Here is a 17665-nt window from a genome sequence, read left to right as displayed (position 1 = left end):
AGGCTGTCTTAGCTTCTTATTAATCTCATTTCTAACTGTCTCTTGTGTGTGCACGCTCTCTGTTCTAAGCCTGTGTGTGTGACTGACAGTGAGCTTCAAGTTGGACCAGCCAGTGAGTAGAAGCAGGGGTCTGACTGTCAGCTGTTGGGCTGGGACTGGGAACCTCTGGGGTCCAACAACTCTGGAGACTGAGGTCTGGAGCCAGCAGATCCACAGTCTGAGTGTCTAGGGCTGGTGTCTGAAGAGATTTGCACTGCGCATGTATGTAGGTGATGGTGAACTTCAATCCTGATCAGCAACAAGGGAGTAACAGGATCAGGCTGCCTGTGCTGTCTGTGTTTGTGAGCAACATCTGTGCTTAATGTGGGTGCTGGTAAAGGCTCTGATCTCTCTTATTCCATGGGGTCGATGTGTATAGCTTGTTTCTGCATGTGTACATGCCTACTGGGTACACATGCTCAGCCTGACCAGCAGCTGGACTTTGGGGCACAGAACTCCAGCAGCACTCTTCCATCTGTTGGGTTGAGGTAGAAGCTCACTGATTCATCTACCTTTCACAGCAATCATTACTAAAAGGTTCTTTTCCTGTTGTGTTTCCTTAAGGGTAAGTAATAGACTACTGAGTATTATCATCAACGATGCGGAAATCAGTGCTGATTAAACTAGCAGATATCACAATAATTGATATGAAACACTCTGAATTAGTTTCTCAAGTGGGCTATTCAAGAAATGTAAATACTTAATACAAAAAAATGCAAGAGCATATATCTAGGTACAAATGCTACAGGCCTTCTCTAGAGCATGACAGTATGAAAAATAGTAACACTTAAAAACGCTTAAAAAGATGTTGTAGATAGGCAATACAATGAATGCTTCAGTTCTGATGCTATGAAAAAGACCAGTGGAAGTTTTGAAGTAGTATACTAGCGATTAGGAAAAAAAGGCAATTTGACTCCTGTATGTGGCATTTGTTATTTCCCACAACAGAAAGGGGGATTTGAATGTGGTATAATGAGTCTTTGTCATAAATGCTTCTTGATGAAGAGCATTCATACTGAAGCACTTGTATCTAGCCTGTCTTCCACCTTCTTAAGGCTGCTGACTTGTGCATATTCCTATTGTCCCTTTGCACTAGATCAACTGCATATAAATTAGTTTGTTTGTCTGCCACAATTTTTTTGCTTTTTCAGATCAGTTTAGGACAGTTTCACAGTCATGGACTCATGTAGTACCTGAGAAAGTTCAAGTAAGTAAACTCAACAAATATACCAGACTGGTATAATGATTGTAAATTGAGAATGGGTCTATAGTGTTTATGCAGAAAAAAATAGTGAGGCCTTAGAGAAGAACTGCAACCATTATTTGAAAATCAGATAAAATGTCGTATAATTAAAGTGTGTAAGATAACTGAAAGGTGACTTGACAAATAAGTTCCAAGAAAATATCATCAGGCAGTAATATCCTCTTTCAGTCTAAAAAAACAGCAACACAAAAACCAATATCTGGGAATGAAAACCAAGCAAACCTGTAATCACATGCAAAATAAGATTTTTACCAATGTGGATGATGAACTACTGCAACAACTACTGCTCCCGTCCCGGCAGCTGGGTGCTTTATGAAGTTTGAGATTTGGTGAAACGCAAAGTAACAGGGTTTGTTAGAGAAGTAGATAGAATTATTTAGCCTGTGAGGTTTTTAGCTTGTGATTTTTGAACTAGTGTATCCATGGTGGTTATTCCTACATGGGAAAAAAAATTGTGATTCTTCTTATTAAAATGCCGTGCTCTGGCTGAGCAAATTTCCAGTTCAAGACAAAGATTGCTACAGCAGCTAAATCGACAGATTAGATAGAATAAAACAATTTGGATAAATAACAATGAAGTTATTGTAATGATGTCATTTGGTGTGCTGGATAAAACAGGACATAGGACTGTCCTGAATGATCTCCTGCTTGAACTAGTCCACATCTTTGAGAGGGTGGTGTGTGTGTGAAATCCAGTTATGAAGGTGGACTACAATCTACAGAGAATATGCATAATGTGATTACTCTCCAGCATTTCTTTATGGTGTGAAGAATCTGCGCGTAACCCCTTATGGGCCTAGACAAATGTATTGTTTTTCTTTGCCGATTAACCAGAGTGATGCAGTATTAGGTGTTACAGGACCTATGAAGCATTGCTTGGATGCTCTATTTTAATCTTGAATGTATGTTTTGTGTGACCACTTATACAAGAATTGGAGGCTTGGGAGGTTTTTGGAAGATGTACAGACTCTAATACCCATTACATTCCCAGTCAAACTAAACCCAGTTTCCAACCTCAGAGTCTCCCCATCATGAAAATTGAGGACATCATGAAAATATATGAGCATCTATCATCCTTGTTCTTCCAGAAGGGAGAGAACATAGGAGAGCTGAAAGCAGATAAGCTTACACCAACATGTTGGAACAAGACTTGATGGTGCACTTAAAGGCAGCTTGCAAAGGATTTTGTTTTGAAATTGAGCGTGTCCCTTTTCAGACAGGAGAGCTTTTAAGTTGAGAAAAGGAAATCACACAGTAAACAGTGTTACAAATTGTGCTCTTTTTAAAACAGACTAATCCGAGGTTGCCGGTACAGTCTCTTGGCTAGCTGAGCTATCATCAACTTTCACACTTGAACAGAAGCCCAGGACTTGTAATGCTGTAACAAAATGCCCATGATGTTCTGATGTTAAATGGATATTAGCTAAACCCCCCCAGTCAGTCTTTCAGCTCTTTCCTTTCCAGTTTTATGTCTTCCTTATTTTTCCAATTATTATGGTTCTTATAGATTGAACATGTTTTGTGGTTGTCATGCCAAAGGCAAACCTCCCTGTGTTTTTTAGTACATTTTAGACAATTTTAATAATGTTAAATAAACCTAATAGAGCATAATTCCCTCTTCACTTTGAAGTAATTTTAAGGCATCTGAGTTTTAGATTTATTTGATCTTCCCTTCTGGGTGTTACATCCATAGCAATATTGAGCCTGTTCGCTTTCTTTTTCTCACTTATTTCTTAGACATTGATGCAGAACAGAAAAAAAAAAAGAAGAAAATTCACAACTAGTATCATTTATTGTCTTTATTTTAAGTAATAAATTCATATTTAAAGTCGTGTTAGTGAGACCAAATTGACTTTGAGTGTTAACTGTTATTTAATTGTTATTGGAAGTTGTATTTCCATGCTTTATGTATACTGGAGGGGAATTACTTGCCATGTTCTCTATGTTGGGCTAAAATCTGTCTCCTTTAAAGTGAAAAGAAGTTTAAATTTTACTTCAATGCAGGCAGGATCTCATTCATTAATTACTGAAAATTAAATATCTAAAAGTGAGAAAGTGAGGTTTTCCCCAGGCATATAGAACCCCTCAAAAACCTGCAGTGGAAAGTACATAATAGAATGAACTCAAAATATGAACCAAGTTATGGGTACTAGGATTTAGAAGTGCAAAACCTCTCCTCCACTCCCATGCTGCATGATAATCTAAAATAAAAGAAGAAATTGGACTCTACATGTTAGCGTGTGGATCTCTAATGAAAAGCTATGTAAAATAGAATATATAGAATCTAGAAAATCTGAAGCAACTCTCTTTATTAGTAGTATCTGAGTCATCCCAACATAGTATGGGGTTTAAGAGTAGTTTTGCAATGGGAAAGGATTGTTTCAGGAATTTTTGATCAGCCAAGGCTCCCAGCAGAACAGTAATGAATACTGATAGGTGGGATTATTTCATTATGATCTGCTAAATTTTAATTCTTTTCCTTGTCTAGGTTTATATTCCCACTTGATAGTAATTTTGATCAAGTATAATCCAATATATTTAAATTTATGTAAAGAATTAGTTGAATTCCAGCTTGTCAGAAGAAAAAAAAATATCACTAGCTACAATGTTTTAAACAGTGAAATAATGTTAGACTATCATTGCTTATTAATTTATTTACATTCACATGATGTAATAATTGCATATTAAACAAGATGATAGATAATGTTCAGTGACCTGTTAGCTTTATGTATCTCTGCTATGGCTGATGTTTAAGTAGCAGTAATAAAATCAAGGAGTAATTTTTTCTCATATTAATGTATTTAAATCCACATCTACCGCTTATCTTCAATCTTGTACCAATCACAGTTTATCCAGGTAAAAGAATTTACTTTGCAAAGTACAGGTAGAAAATTTTAGAGACAAATCCTCTTGTCTTTGGCTTCCACAGAAAGCTGCTTAGTGTGCCTCATGCACAGTGTTCGATATCGGTGCTGAAGACACAGTTTGTGTTTGCCAGATAATGCCAAGCTTCTAACCTAAAATAATCCACAGTGCTTATTTATATTTGATAGAATTTCCAGTGTTGTTAATCAGAATACATTTAGAAATATTGTTGAGCCCAGTGTAAGATTTGTGCAATCTGAGAATAATTTTACTCAAATGTAAGCTAATTTAGGGATTTTTGTAAGTCCTGATCCCCAAATTCCAGCCTGGTTATGGAACCACTTGTTTTATGAAAGCCAAGATACTGCAACAGTAATGAGTGATCCCTCAATTTAAACTGGCATTTATTGCCACTGTTTGCAGTGTTTAGAAGCATTCTGTTCATTAAATTCCTGTGAAGTCTCCTTGGAATTCTATTGAAAATAAGCTGATTCTTTAACCTAGCCGCAAAAATTATACTTTACTCTGGGTTCTACTTGATGATTTATGGATATCATCAATATTTTCATGTTTGAAAAATACACATAGAAAAGCCTTGAGAGTTTCAAGGATTTATGTATTGAGGAATCTTATGTACATCAGTGAAAATAACTGAATAATTTTGCCAGCAGAGGACCCAAAGACGATTAATGTGCTGTCAGCTGCAGCATATAGAAACCGATGTGCAGTGAACAGCTCTCTTGACATTTTTTGTCATGGAACTCCAGGTCTGCAACAGCAATGCTTATTCACCTGCAGCTCAATCCATATATTTGTGTTAATTGTGTTAGGTGTTATTACAAAGGCAAAATGCTTGTAGATCAGATATATAGTCTTTTTTTTGGAAGGTAAGTTCTTAATTAAGCTCACAGATGGAATAAAAGCAGTGGAAGGTCATATTCTAGCCTCATGTTCTCATTGCAGTTCTCTCTAGTTTGCAGTAGGGATAAATGTGCTGTATGCACAGGAACGACTCACAGGAATATCAGAAATTAGGCCTCATTTTTATTTTCCCTCATGGTGCCTAAGGGAACCATGTTGGTGTAATAAGAACAAAGATCCTAGGTAATTTTGAGGTGCTTGAATACCTCCATTCCAGAAGATTTATTTGTTTTTATTAAAGTAGGCACAATATGCAATGTACTTGATAATAGCAGCATTGAGCCCTAAAATTAAGCAGCACAGCCAAGAGGGAGCTACGAGGCAAACATTTTTCATGTCTGTGAGCACGGACTTCAAACTCCCTCCCCCATTCCCTTGAAATATCTTGAGGATTGCCATCTAAAAGAGAATATGATATAACTGAGTAGAATACTGAGTGTTTTCAAAACTCATGTGGGAGAATCACAATAATGTTAGAAGTAACTGTTAGATTCTTGTAGATTTAATTATTCTGCAAGGATCACCTTTTTCCTAGGAAGGAGCAGTACTCATGATGCACCCTCTAGAAATATATCCAGATGTTTCTCAGTACATATCACCTGCAACTCTTGATCTAATGACTCATTTTCACAATGTTTTTACTATCTTCTTGCAATAGTGTTTCTGTTTTGCAGTTTGTTGGCCTCCAATCATGCTAACAGCTATCCACACAGCTGCTTAGAAGGCTTTTAGCAGGAGATGCTTATACAATAGGATGCCTCGCTCAATAAACTGTGATTCTGCAAAATGTATATACATGAAAGCCTTCATGCACGTGAGCTGCTTCACTTGAACACTGACCATCTTGCAACAGTTAGAGAGCTAAAGTCATTACTCTGAAACTTTTTAGCCCTTTGAAGTTGGTAGTTGTTTCTTCAGGGTGGGTTGGTAGTTATGAGTTCAGGGGATTTGAAGAAGAACAAAGAGTAACTCCAAACTTTCACAGTTTAATTCTTCTCCTTTCTCAATGCCTTCAGATACAAAAATTGGCAAAATAGTTGCTGATGTGTTTTGACTTTGGAATATCCTATTTTCCTCTTTTCACTAAATATGGCCTTGTATCCCTGTTGTAGGACTTCAGTACATTTATCAGGAATGTATCACAGCATCTTGGAGAAGCAGTGGGAAGGAGTCTGCTCCCTCCCGCACACTTCAATTAAGGCGTTCTGAAGCCTCATACAGTATTTCATTTCAATTTGTAAGTTCCCTTACTTTGACTGGAAGGTTTTTCTGGGACCTGTGGAAGGAAACAGATATTTTGTGACATACATAGTTCTAAGAGAGGCCATGAGAGTCTACTATTTGTGTATAGTGAGTCTAGACACAGCCTGAAATGAGACATGAATCTCATAAGGTAGCCTGAGGCCAATTTCTTTAAAGGCATGTGTATGTCTGTTATTAATTGATGGGTTGGCTTGCGGTGTCTTTGTGCAAGTGCTTTGGTTGACATGACTGTCACAGGAGTACTGCTGTTCTGCTTTGAGGGAGAGCTGATCTGGAGCAGAACAGATGCTTTGAGTTGGAGCAGAGCCTGAGCTGTGAGGCTCAGCTGGGTGCTAGTGGCTCCTCGCTGGACAAATGTTTTCTTAAAGCCAGACATACTGGGACATGCAGCACAGTGAAACCCAGATGTCTCTGAACAAGCTTCACCTGGCTCCAATTTGGAATCTTAGCGCAAGTTCAGGGCTGGCCCTTGCAGACCTGCCAACAGGGTGTTCAACAGTGACAGCTCTGAAGCTCTGAGGCGAACAAGAAAAAAGTGTTGGTGGTACTTGTAACCTTGGAGGGAAAGGAAGTGACAATCTATTTTTTCTATACTTGATTTTTCTCTTAGATAGCTATGTATTAACACACAGAACAGGCTTGAAACAGCACACTGGCCCCAGTCAGGGAAAGAGCTTGCTGGTTATACTAGTTATGGATCAAGATAGAAGATAAAGGTTTTTATAACTAGAATATTTTAGAAGAAATGTGTTCATCCCTTTTAAGCACAACTTATTAAGTCTGAGAATGCAAAGCTGGCTTCTCTGTAGAAGCTGTGTAGGAGGATCTTTTCTTCTCATGGATGTAACTACTGAAATCAATGGCAGTAGGTGCTGCTGAGACCTCACTGCTATTGGGTTTGCTTAAATTTTTGCAGACTAAAAAATATACAGATAAGGTACTAGGTGAGCACTTTGTCTCTGCAATATGTAGCTATTATGTGTTTGCCTTGCTGCTTTGTTTCATCACTGCCAGTTTCTTTCAGGACTTCTAATAATCCCCTCAGATATATTGTAAAAAACTTTTATAAGAACCCATTAGTAATTCCCAGGCAGCATTCAAAGACAGAGAACCATAGAATTTCTCAAAATGAAAATAGTGTACAGACAATAGGATGATATATTGTAAAAAGCACATTTGGAATACTCTCAAGAACTTTATAACACAAATCACAGCCAAACTGACATCTATCTTTCTTGCTATGACGTATTTTCAAGTAAGAGTTGAATATAATGTGCAAATTTGGTCTTTTATTGTACTTTGAAAAGCAAGGAGCCTGTTCTAGTCTCCACTGCTACTGGGATTCCAGCAGATCCTCAGCTGCCATGAAACAGGAACATGTAGCTCATACCTGGGGTATGGTATAGATACTGAGACCTAGCTCCCCGCAGAGTTCAGTTTTCCACCGATCAGCTACATCATCCTTGCTACCTCCTGTATTTATAAATATTACCTCTTTGCTCTCTAACTGTCATTTCCAGAGGGTTTTTGGGGTATTACCCGTTGAGACCCTTTCTTCAGTTTCAGGAACAACTGTTGCATATACCTAGTAATGGTCATACTTCTTGTCAAGAAGTTTTTGGGTGTCTTCAAAAAAGTCTGTCCTGCTCCTTGCTTATATGCACACATAGCATATTGCAATAAAAATACTCATCACTGCTTCTCTCCTGTGAAAAATGCCATGAATGCAGCAGATGATAGACTATCAAGGAAAATTAGTCAGATTAGGAATTTGGTGTGCTTTGATTGATATAGGGCAAAGAAATATTGACTTGAATGGCAGATGATGTATAAGATATGCTTTCTTCTTTTGTTTAAGTAAAAATAAATCTTAGAATCCCATTAGCCCACAAGTTTCAGGCTGTTCTTATAAAAAGCTATAAGGACCATCATTTGTTCAGGAGTGATTTCCATATTTATGTTCAAATATATTGGACATTAAGAAAAAAATCCTCAAAATCAAAACAGCTTGTAAGGAATGTCAGTTTCTGCTCAAGACAACTTCTTCACAGTGGTTATAATTCTAATACTCCCTTGCATGTCAAATCAATCTGAAAGGCTGAAGAAAATAAACAAACACACATTTTAGAAAGATTATACTTTGCTTGAATTAGCAAGATTCTTTAAATAGTAAGCCCCACATCAAGGTTTTTCATTTTATTTAAATAGGCTACATACAATAATTTTTTATTTTGGTAAAGTACTATTGGACCAGTCAAAACCAGACAATGTAATTAGCATTTCTTATTCCCTGGACACTCCCAATAAGGTTATTAGTAACTTCAATAATATCATGGAGAATGACTCAGATACACTGCTAGATAATTTTCCATTGTAATTAGGTGCATGAAATAAGGCAGATAATTACTGCCTCATATTTTGTGTAAAATATTTAAATCTTATTAACCCCTTCAGATACTTCTACAGAAACAATATAATGAGACTGAAGTGTAAAACTCTAGTGGCTGGATATAAATTATAAAATGTTGTATCTTTCACTGTGATGCTAGAGGAAGCTTATATAATGGGGCAGGGCAGGAAATTCAGGCTAATACTCTGGCAGAGAACAGAGTCCCCCCTTAACAAGGGGCCTTTGGCTAAGAATACAGAGGGCTTGCTTCCTTGAAGCAGATGTAGGTGTCATAGTGCTTGTCAATGAAAGCCCAGCTTTTTCAGACGCTCATCTGCTTCATGGCAGTAAGAGTTTGGCATCTGCCAAAGCTCTCCATATGGTGATTTAAGCACATAAGGATGACATTTATAGAAGACAGCATGGGAATCTTGTCCTCAGCTAGCTACTAGAAGATGTGAATAATGGCTTACATGGCTTTAGGAAAAAAAAAAATCTACCTTTCCCCAGGAATTGCATTTCCAAATTTGAACTATTTGGTTCTATATCCACGGATAATTTCCTGGAAAAGCCTAATCCCTTTATTTCAAAAATTCAGCGTCATATTTAGGGATTTGATAAGGCTGATTTTCAATGCTCTCCTCTCAGAGAACCCAATAGAAAACATTGTGGCTATGTCTATAATGCTTGCTGAAATCCAGTACAGAGTTACCCAGAGTAGAAATTAAGTGATCTATCTCAAGTTTTGTGCAGTTGCCTTGTTTGGCAGGTAAATTAAGCCCTGTATGTTGAAATTCTGCTCAAGATGGTAAACAAAGAGGTCAGAGCCATTAGGGACTTGAAATATATTGACAGACAGACAATGCAAAATCAAATTACCTGGATCCCAAGAGCAATGCTGTTTCTGAAAATACAACTCTGCACATTTGTAGTAGGAAGTAAGGGTTGAAAAAAGCAGCTTGAGACCATGGGACAAGAGTTTGTCCCTCAGAAGCCACCACAGGGAAAGAAAGTTAGAACAGAACTGTTCTGTCAGAGCCTAAAAATAGGCATTTTTATCTGCAATTTCAACTAAAGTTGCTACTCTTTCCAGAAACGTTGCTGAAAAAATCTAGAGAAATGTAGGAACTTTATAGAAGATGAGAAAACTCACACAGTTTCTGTTGTTTTTTCTGTGTCACTGATGCCTTTATGCTTAGTGAACATAGCTGTCTACAATGAAATTACTCATGCATCTTTGGATAGCTTTGTGAGTGACATCTTTCTGATTAAATTGCTTTGAATAATGATCACAAAGAATGTGATGTTTCCCCATGTTTCTGTTCTTCACAAACAGAAAAAAAATGTTGGTCACATTTTTTTCCTTTCCAGCAGAAGAATAGAGTAAACTTGCCACATCAACAGTAATGACAGCAAAGACTGTTCTTTAGGTCAGGCAGTAGCATCTTTCTTATGATCAAGGAACATAACTTCCTCTGTCTAACCTTTATAGTCGTTATATTTTCTTTTCTGCAATATCCTTCTGAAGAAGTATAAGTGTATCACTTCCCCTTCTCATTTAGTTGGAAACTCACGTAATTTTTTTTTACAGGGCACAGCCAGCTCTTCTGGATCTCTAAAGAGACATATTTTACAAGGGCATACACTTCAGCTTATCTCAAAGTTCTGAAAGGATTTTTGTTGATCTGAGGGACAAATCAGTCAGAGATGGCAAGGAGTGCCTTCATGCATTATTGTAAATTATTTATGAACACCAGGTTTTCATGGCATGTTAAAAATTCATATGAACATTAGGTTTAAAATTTAAGTACCTGAACTATCTGAAGCATGTCTTCAGGCTTGTAATCAGACAGGTATACACAGCAAGGAAGACCTGGGACTCATGTCCAGATCAGCAGATATAGTATGTAGCCAATTCTTATTCATAAAGTCTAAATTTGATCCTAGGATAAACACTTTGGTGTCAGTAATGTACGTTCATTCTCAAACAGCCTGATTTTTCTTAACCTAAGCTCGGTTTCTTTAGGCAGGTTTGGATTGGTGGCCACTAACAGCTTATTCAACTAGAAAGCGCTACTGAACACAAGTGGTGATAGTGAAATCTGACACTGCATTTGATCTTTACTATCTTTCTGTCTTAGGAAGAGGTATAAAACAGTAGTCTCTTTTAGTCAAATCACATAGCTTTGTTGGGGCTATATTACTCTTACTGACCACAGTCATCTGAACACTAAACATGTGCTCCAATTTTAGTTTGTTGATTTAGCCTTTTAGCAGACAACATGAGGCATCCCTGAAAGTTAAGTCATCCTGCCTTTTTTAGAGGACAAACTCCCCTGTGGAGCTCTCTCTTTCTCTTCTTTCTTTCTCTGCTATCTGTATGGAAGTCAGAATTATTAGCCAGGTAAGTACACCTGGTCAGACAGATAGCTTTAGGTAACAAGTAAACAGAGATTAATCCATCAGAGCTATCCTTCAGTGTTTTTTTTTTATATGGAGAAATAAAATAGAAATCTATAAGGTCCTACTTTTGTGTAATAACAAAATGTTGGCAAATAAACTGCTAAGGAAAGGATCTGCTAGTATTCTTTTAAATTCTTAGCAAATTAAAATTATTGACAGTGGAAGTCATTGTCATTCATCATTTAGAACTTTTACCAAGAGGGTAAATCAAATATCTTTTGAAGTGTGCTTATGGGATTTAATTTGCTAAAATCACTTTGCTGAAATTTCTGGAATGAAAAGGCTAATAAACTGGAATGCTTCAATGTTGCCAAAAGGAACAGTTCTTTAAACATTAGGTTTGAGATTTTGTGTAGGCTGGAGATAAACTCAAAGGGTTATATTGTCTTCATTGTAATTAAATTTGAAATTCTATGGAGAGAGCCTTCTAATATCAAGGTCTTATAGCTTTGAAAGAATTGAGATAAAGGCAAATGAAAATATTTACAAATAAAGATTTCTTACATAAGAGAGAGAAAGTAATATCTGATATAAGTGTAATGGAAATGTTTATATTTCAAATATTCTGTGTCAAACTTTGTACAAGATATCAAATATTCAAAGATATTTACACAAATTGTTTACCTGACTCCATATGGTAAAGAGTTGCTTCTTCTTGTAGAAGTGAGCATAATCATTACGATTATGTGCATAAATAGAAAGGAATGCACCCAGTTCTGTAATATAATTTTATAACTTGTGGCTTGTCCTTGGCTGGATGTCAGTTTGAGGCATCTCCTGCTAAGAAGGGGCTGCTTGTATAAGAATAAGCTGCAGACAGATGAAGGTACCAGATATTACATCTTGATTCTCAGAGAAGACGCTCTGTTTGTCACAGGAATGGTAATTCTCCTCCTACTGGATGATGAACTTGTGCTTTTTTGATGTTTTCTTCCTCTGCATGGAGCCTTCTTATCTCTGACAGGAAACTCAGCTAGATACGAGCACTTGCACTTAGATTTCCTTTGTGGAAACAAGGGTAATCAGTGAAACATTACAACAGTGGCATTTTACTGACTGAATTGGGACATGGTAGTTAAAAATCCTCAGCAACTAGAATAAAAATTTGCTAGTTGTGGCTTCATTTATGAAGATGTTATAAAGGCTATAGTGTTGATTAGAAGGGCTTCTCCGTGGCTGAAAATCTTCTTTCTATCTTTCCTTATCTTTTAATGTCCTGCAGCCATGGCAAGCCTGGATGGAGAAAGTACAATCCACTCTCTGAAAATCAGGGATCTCCTATTAGGATAATGGTCCCTAAGAGCAGAGAGTGTGGCATGAAGGTGATGCCTACCATGGCCCAACAAGTAGTTTGTGTTTCAGACCGATAATTTTTTTTCTGAGCAAAGCAAATTCTTTCAGAATTTGCCATCTCTCCTATTCAGAGAAGACAAGCAGATAACTGTTGCTGAAATATAATTTTTTCCACAGAGACCTGAAAATCCTGAGAATTAAAACTGAAATAAAATCAAACTTCTAGGGCTTGGAAGTATAACACAAGAACCTGTTTCCGTTTCCCTCTGTACAGACACCTCAGAAATATATGCTGCCTTCACTGGGACCAGCCAGTCAGTCTCTTTTGATCTAAACCTCTATCACAGCAAAATGTACAAATGTACAATTTGCATCCACTTTAGGATGATCCTTTGATCTTGAGAACTCTATTTCATGAATGCATACCAGTACAAGTTCTGGAAGGGTATGTTCACATGATCTTCCTCCACAAGAGAACCACTTTATTGCAAGACTCCTGAATAACATCATGAGTATACTCATGGAAAGGTTTTAGAGATTTTAGGGTTTGCTTAAAAGGTGTGACACACCATACCTCCCTGAATTCAGCTGCTGTGTGCTGGGGTTGTGGGCATCTTAGTTTTGAAGTTGGAATGTGAGGGCAGAACTAAATAGAGAAGGCAGTATTGTGGGACTGCTGACTGATGCTATACACTTCATACTACTCATATGCTTGAAAAGTGATTCACATGCCTAGATGATGAATACAGGTTAAGGGTCTGTTGAGAACAGAAAAACACAGCAAAATGAACAAGTGAGACACATAAACAAAGCAAAAACATTTCATTTGTAATTATGCTAAACAGAAACTAGGCAAATATCATGACTCTTCAAGAAAAGCACTGAAAACTTCTGGCAAACATTTGTTTCTATTATTATAATATGGTATATATATACACATATGGTATAAAGCAAACTGTGCAGTAATGCAAATGAAAATGTTGCAGTAAAAATGGCTAAAATTGTATTAAAATTCAACAACGTATATGCTTCCACAAATATGTAACGCTAATCTGTATTTAGTACACTGAGGAAGTCAAATTTCTATTTGGGCTGCTTGTAAGCATTTATCAGAGCAGGTCAGGAATCTCAATGAGCACCTCACATCAGTAGCGTGCAAATTTGGGGACAGAGTCTTAGGATTCTTACTCTGAATCAGCAAAAAGAACATTTTTTTTGGAAAGGTTAGGACTCAGATCCAAGCATCCTTGTATTTTGCTGTCTGATCTGCTCTCTGTACTTCAGCTAAAAAGGTCTGAGTAGATCTCATATTGACTAAAGTGATCTTAAATATTCACTCAAATGAAGATACTAGGGCTTATTTTAGTGGTCTAAGTATAGACTTCAATGCCATTTGCAATGACCTAGGAGATCCTGCCAGGCCTCCACAAACTGTAGCAGAAGGGCACAGATCTTGTACTGTTCCTGCATTGTATTTTTCAGTCATCACTGACTTATTTCAGAGGACAGCACAGGCTGGAGATTTTTCCTAAAAGGTGGTTACCTGCTCCCTCTCCTATACAATAACACTCACATCGTGGGCAAGGAGTAGGGATGCCATGGCCTGTGTGATTCATTGGTTTGAATGCAGCATAGCATACGTCAGTCCTGTAACTGCTGTCCCTCCCTGGTATGGATCAGGCATTTCCCTTCAAATCTTTGTTGCTATTCCTTTCAAAACATGGAGACGCTACCTTAAAGTCTACTAGTGCTCAAGAGGAACATTTTACACATCTTTTTGATTTAAAGATTTTGGAAGGACTACATGTTAACTACATGTTTCTGTTCCTCATGTCAGGTTCTTTTCCTGCCAGTGGTTGCTCTCTCAAGGCCTAAAAGCTCCAAGTGACATCAACAGAGAAGTGCGCTAACTCCTTCTTCTCACCGGTGGCGTTAGTGTAACAGCAGTTTACTTCCAAAGGAGGAATCTGAAAGTCTTCGGAAAGTGATCTGTATGGGTAAGTCTAATATGGTTAACTACTTCAAAGGATATTAAATTTCTATTATTTTTTAGGGGGGGAGTGATCTTACTGGTATTAAAATGTCACTTCAGAGAAGTGAGAAAATGAACCTACAGCTTTACAAAACTAAAGAAGGTGCATTTTCAAGATCGGAAGTGAAATTCAGAAAGATGATTTGTTCTAGAAAGACCAAAAAAAGTGTTGTCAACAAGCATGTGGAAACCTCTGGTAAAGACCCACCTGGAAATTGCAGGCAATTCCCTTCAGAATCCAGGTAGCTCCATAATACCCTCTCCTGGGACTAAAACTACCACCTGAGAAAGCTGTAGCCATCAGAATAACAATTCAGTACTTACTGCCCTGCGACTGCAGTGAGTGCCCATGTTCACCATAGGTCTTCTTGGCAGGGAAAGCTGTAAGGGAGCTGTTGCCTGGAATGAAAAAGAGAAATTTCTGAGTGAGGTTGTGTTCTTCTCTGCCTGAACCTGTAGTATAACCTGACAGTTATAGGATGTGGTTATGTATGGGAAGAGTAGGACTCCCAGGGACTAAGGAAAAAAGACAGAGGACTTTATAGCCCGAGGAAAACAGTTTCTGTTGAGAGCTCAGAGTACTAGAAGTCTGACATATTCATAGTACTTCTGGAAGATAGTTCAGGAGAGAATGCAATATTTAAGGCCCAGCATATTCTGAACTCATCTGCCATCTGATGAAAGAAAAAGATGAAATAGATATACACAAACTGGTTGTAACGGATCTTGGTCTGATGTGAATATAAGGAGACTGTGGGCATACCATCTTTCAGTACTGTCCACTGTATAGCTGCACATGGCTTCTGCCAGCATGACATATATGTACTGATTTTTAGTGGGGTGTGATCTATTGCATGGAGGGACTGATGGGATGCGTGCTTATTGTATTTTTTCTGCCTTTTACACCAGATACTAGTTTTAAGCAGCATTCAGAAACATTTGTTAATGGTTCTGTTTTTACAGTGTTTCAATCTTGCTCAATATACTAAAATCACACGAAAACTAAGCCACATACACCTATTTCCAAACTCTGTGTGTCACGGTCTGTACAGTACATGAAATTGATAGCAGTCATTATATCTTTCAAGCTCAGTAACTCAGTCATCAGAAGATCTAGCTGTATTTTTTTTTCAAATTCTAACTAGATTTGTAATGCACAGGGTAAATATCTGCCCTTTCAGAAACACAATTTCACTTCTGCCAAAATAAGCATTAAGAATACTAAAGCAGGTCAAGCAGTGTACTGTTGGTATGAGCAACAGCACAAGTAACCCATAATTTGAATCTAAAATGAATAATGAGTAGCTGCCATTGTACAATTTAAGACTCTTTAAACAAAGAAGAAGGCACTAACGAAATCCAAGAATCCATTCCTGAAAAGACAGAAGAAAAGATCGTTACAAGTACGATGTTTTTCTTGCTTTAGCAGTGACACTGAGATGGGAGAGCAACTGTGGGGGTGAGTGGAGGCTCACATAAAGGACTGGAAAACCTGTAACACCTGATGATAACAAAGAAGCCCTGAATCTCTGCATGAACCCTTTTGAACTTAATGAGCTGAATCTGAATGAAGTATACTACCTCCAGTTTCCCACACCTGCTGGGATAGGTGGTCAAAAGATGGGTAAGACCCTGCTAACATAGTGCATAGAGACAAATTTGCATTTGCCATATGCAGACAAATCTTTGAACAACGTGCACTGCACTGTCCTAGTCTTTTCTAAGCTGCTTCTAAGTTGCATGGCTAAAGCCGTCTGGGACAGCAATCGGTGTCTAGAAAGCTAAGTTGACCTCTGACATTTTCATGGACTTCACGTGTGTTTTGGGACAAATAATTTGATCTACTGTGACACAATGATTGTTAATAACTTAACAGAGGAAGCAATGTTTATGCTTTCCAAAGAGAAATGAAAGCATTATAAGCCTGCATCTTCCTGGACCCAGGAAAGGACAAGGATCTGTGTTTATTGTACAAGTGCACTATTCAGTCTCTGTTTGCCCTCTTCTATCTTCACTTGTCTTTAAAGCTGAATTTCAGTTCATACTGGAGACATCCAGTTAAATGCATTTTTAGTATATGCTTCAATTCAGATCAAAATGTCAAAACACTGTAGGAAAGTACTCTTTATTCTTAGCCACAGAGAGGAAATGCATGTATTTGAAAAGCCTGTCCTTGTGAAATGTCTGCAGCGCTTTTGCGGGGGCAAAAAAATTGAGTGCTCAGTGCTACGTCCTGCAAAGAGCCTGGCATTGAATAACGATTAGTTCTTGTAAGCTAAATAAATCAATCTCTTATTCCCTGCATGCCAAATAGTGTCTTTTGGCTTCAGGATGCTGGGATGCAGCCTAGGGTCTGACAATATGCCACCCTAACATCTATAGTGTGTAGCTGTCAGCAGTCCTGAAACAGTTGTGTTTCTCTGTCTCCAATATAGTTAGGCACTAAATTAAGTCATGGTAAGTTTTTTTTGTTTGGCATTGTTATAATATTGACAAATTCTCTGCCCCTTCCCTACCACAAAACAACCCAACAACTACTTCTGCTACTGAAAATCGACATTACAAAACAAGGAAATAGAAGGTTGATACCAAAATGAACTTCAAAAAGAAGCTGTAATAAAAGAGGTGTTCTCAATCCAATTGATAATGACAACAGTCTGTGTTCATCTTTCTTCCAAAATTTTAAAATAATTTTCTGTTGATTTAAGTCATTGTATGAAGCACACCTTGCCAGTGTACAGATTCTACCCATCCTTACTGTCACTTTGCAACATTTTCAGCTGGTTTAACTGATGCATTTGGTCCATCTATGGATTTAGGTTTTGGAGTTGTACTTCCTGTGAGGATAGTCAGCGGGTTTGTGCGGGTAAGATAGGACATAGGTTAAGTGAGGATAGCAGAACTGGCACCTTAAGGAGCTCTGCGTTTTTATATGGATTTCTTGGCTCTACCGTTGCATTTCATAATTATTTTTCGATTAAATTTTCTGCAAGACCATGACAGTTGTATCTCACTTTAGTCTCTAATAGTGAAAAAAGAAAGGAAATTCACCCTCTTGTAGTCAGTTCTGCTTGCGTTACCTCTTGCAACAACTATATCGATATCACAAAGACTGATACGAGTGAGGTGAACATGA

General features: G+C 37.7%; 1 protein-coding gene across 2 annotated transcripts in view; it reads left to right on the top strand.

Annotated features, from left to right (window-relative positions):
• Window positions 1-12879: 12879 nt before the first annotated feature.
• The window catches only part of TRMT9B (tRNA methyltransferase 9B (putative)), a 29723-nt gene continuing 24937 nt past the window's right edge, over window positions 12880-17665 (top strand). The window contains exons 1-3 of one of the 2 annotated variants that reach the window (XM_069855989.1): window positions 12880-12942; window positions 14335-14494; window positions 15956-16153. The gene's annotated coding sequence lies outside the window, so the exon portion shown is untranslated. The remainder of the gene's footprint in view (window positions 12943-14334; window positions 14495-15955; window positions 16154-17665) is intronic. The other variant, XM_069855990.1, reaches the window with a different exon arrangement.

This window comes from Phaenicophaeus curvirostris, chromosome 4, assembly GCF_032191515.1.
Source record: "Phaenicophaeus curvirostris isolate KB17595 chromosome 4, BPBGC_Pcur_1.0, whole genome shotgun sequence".
In the NCBI taxonomy this organism is placed as follows: domain Eukaryota; kingdom Metazoa; phylum Chordata; class Aves; order Cuculiformes; family Cuculidae; genus Phaenicophaeus; species Phaenicophaeus curvirostris.
This window is presented reverse-complemented; position numbering and strand designations above follow the sequence as displayed.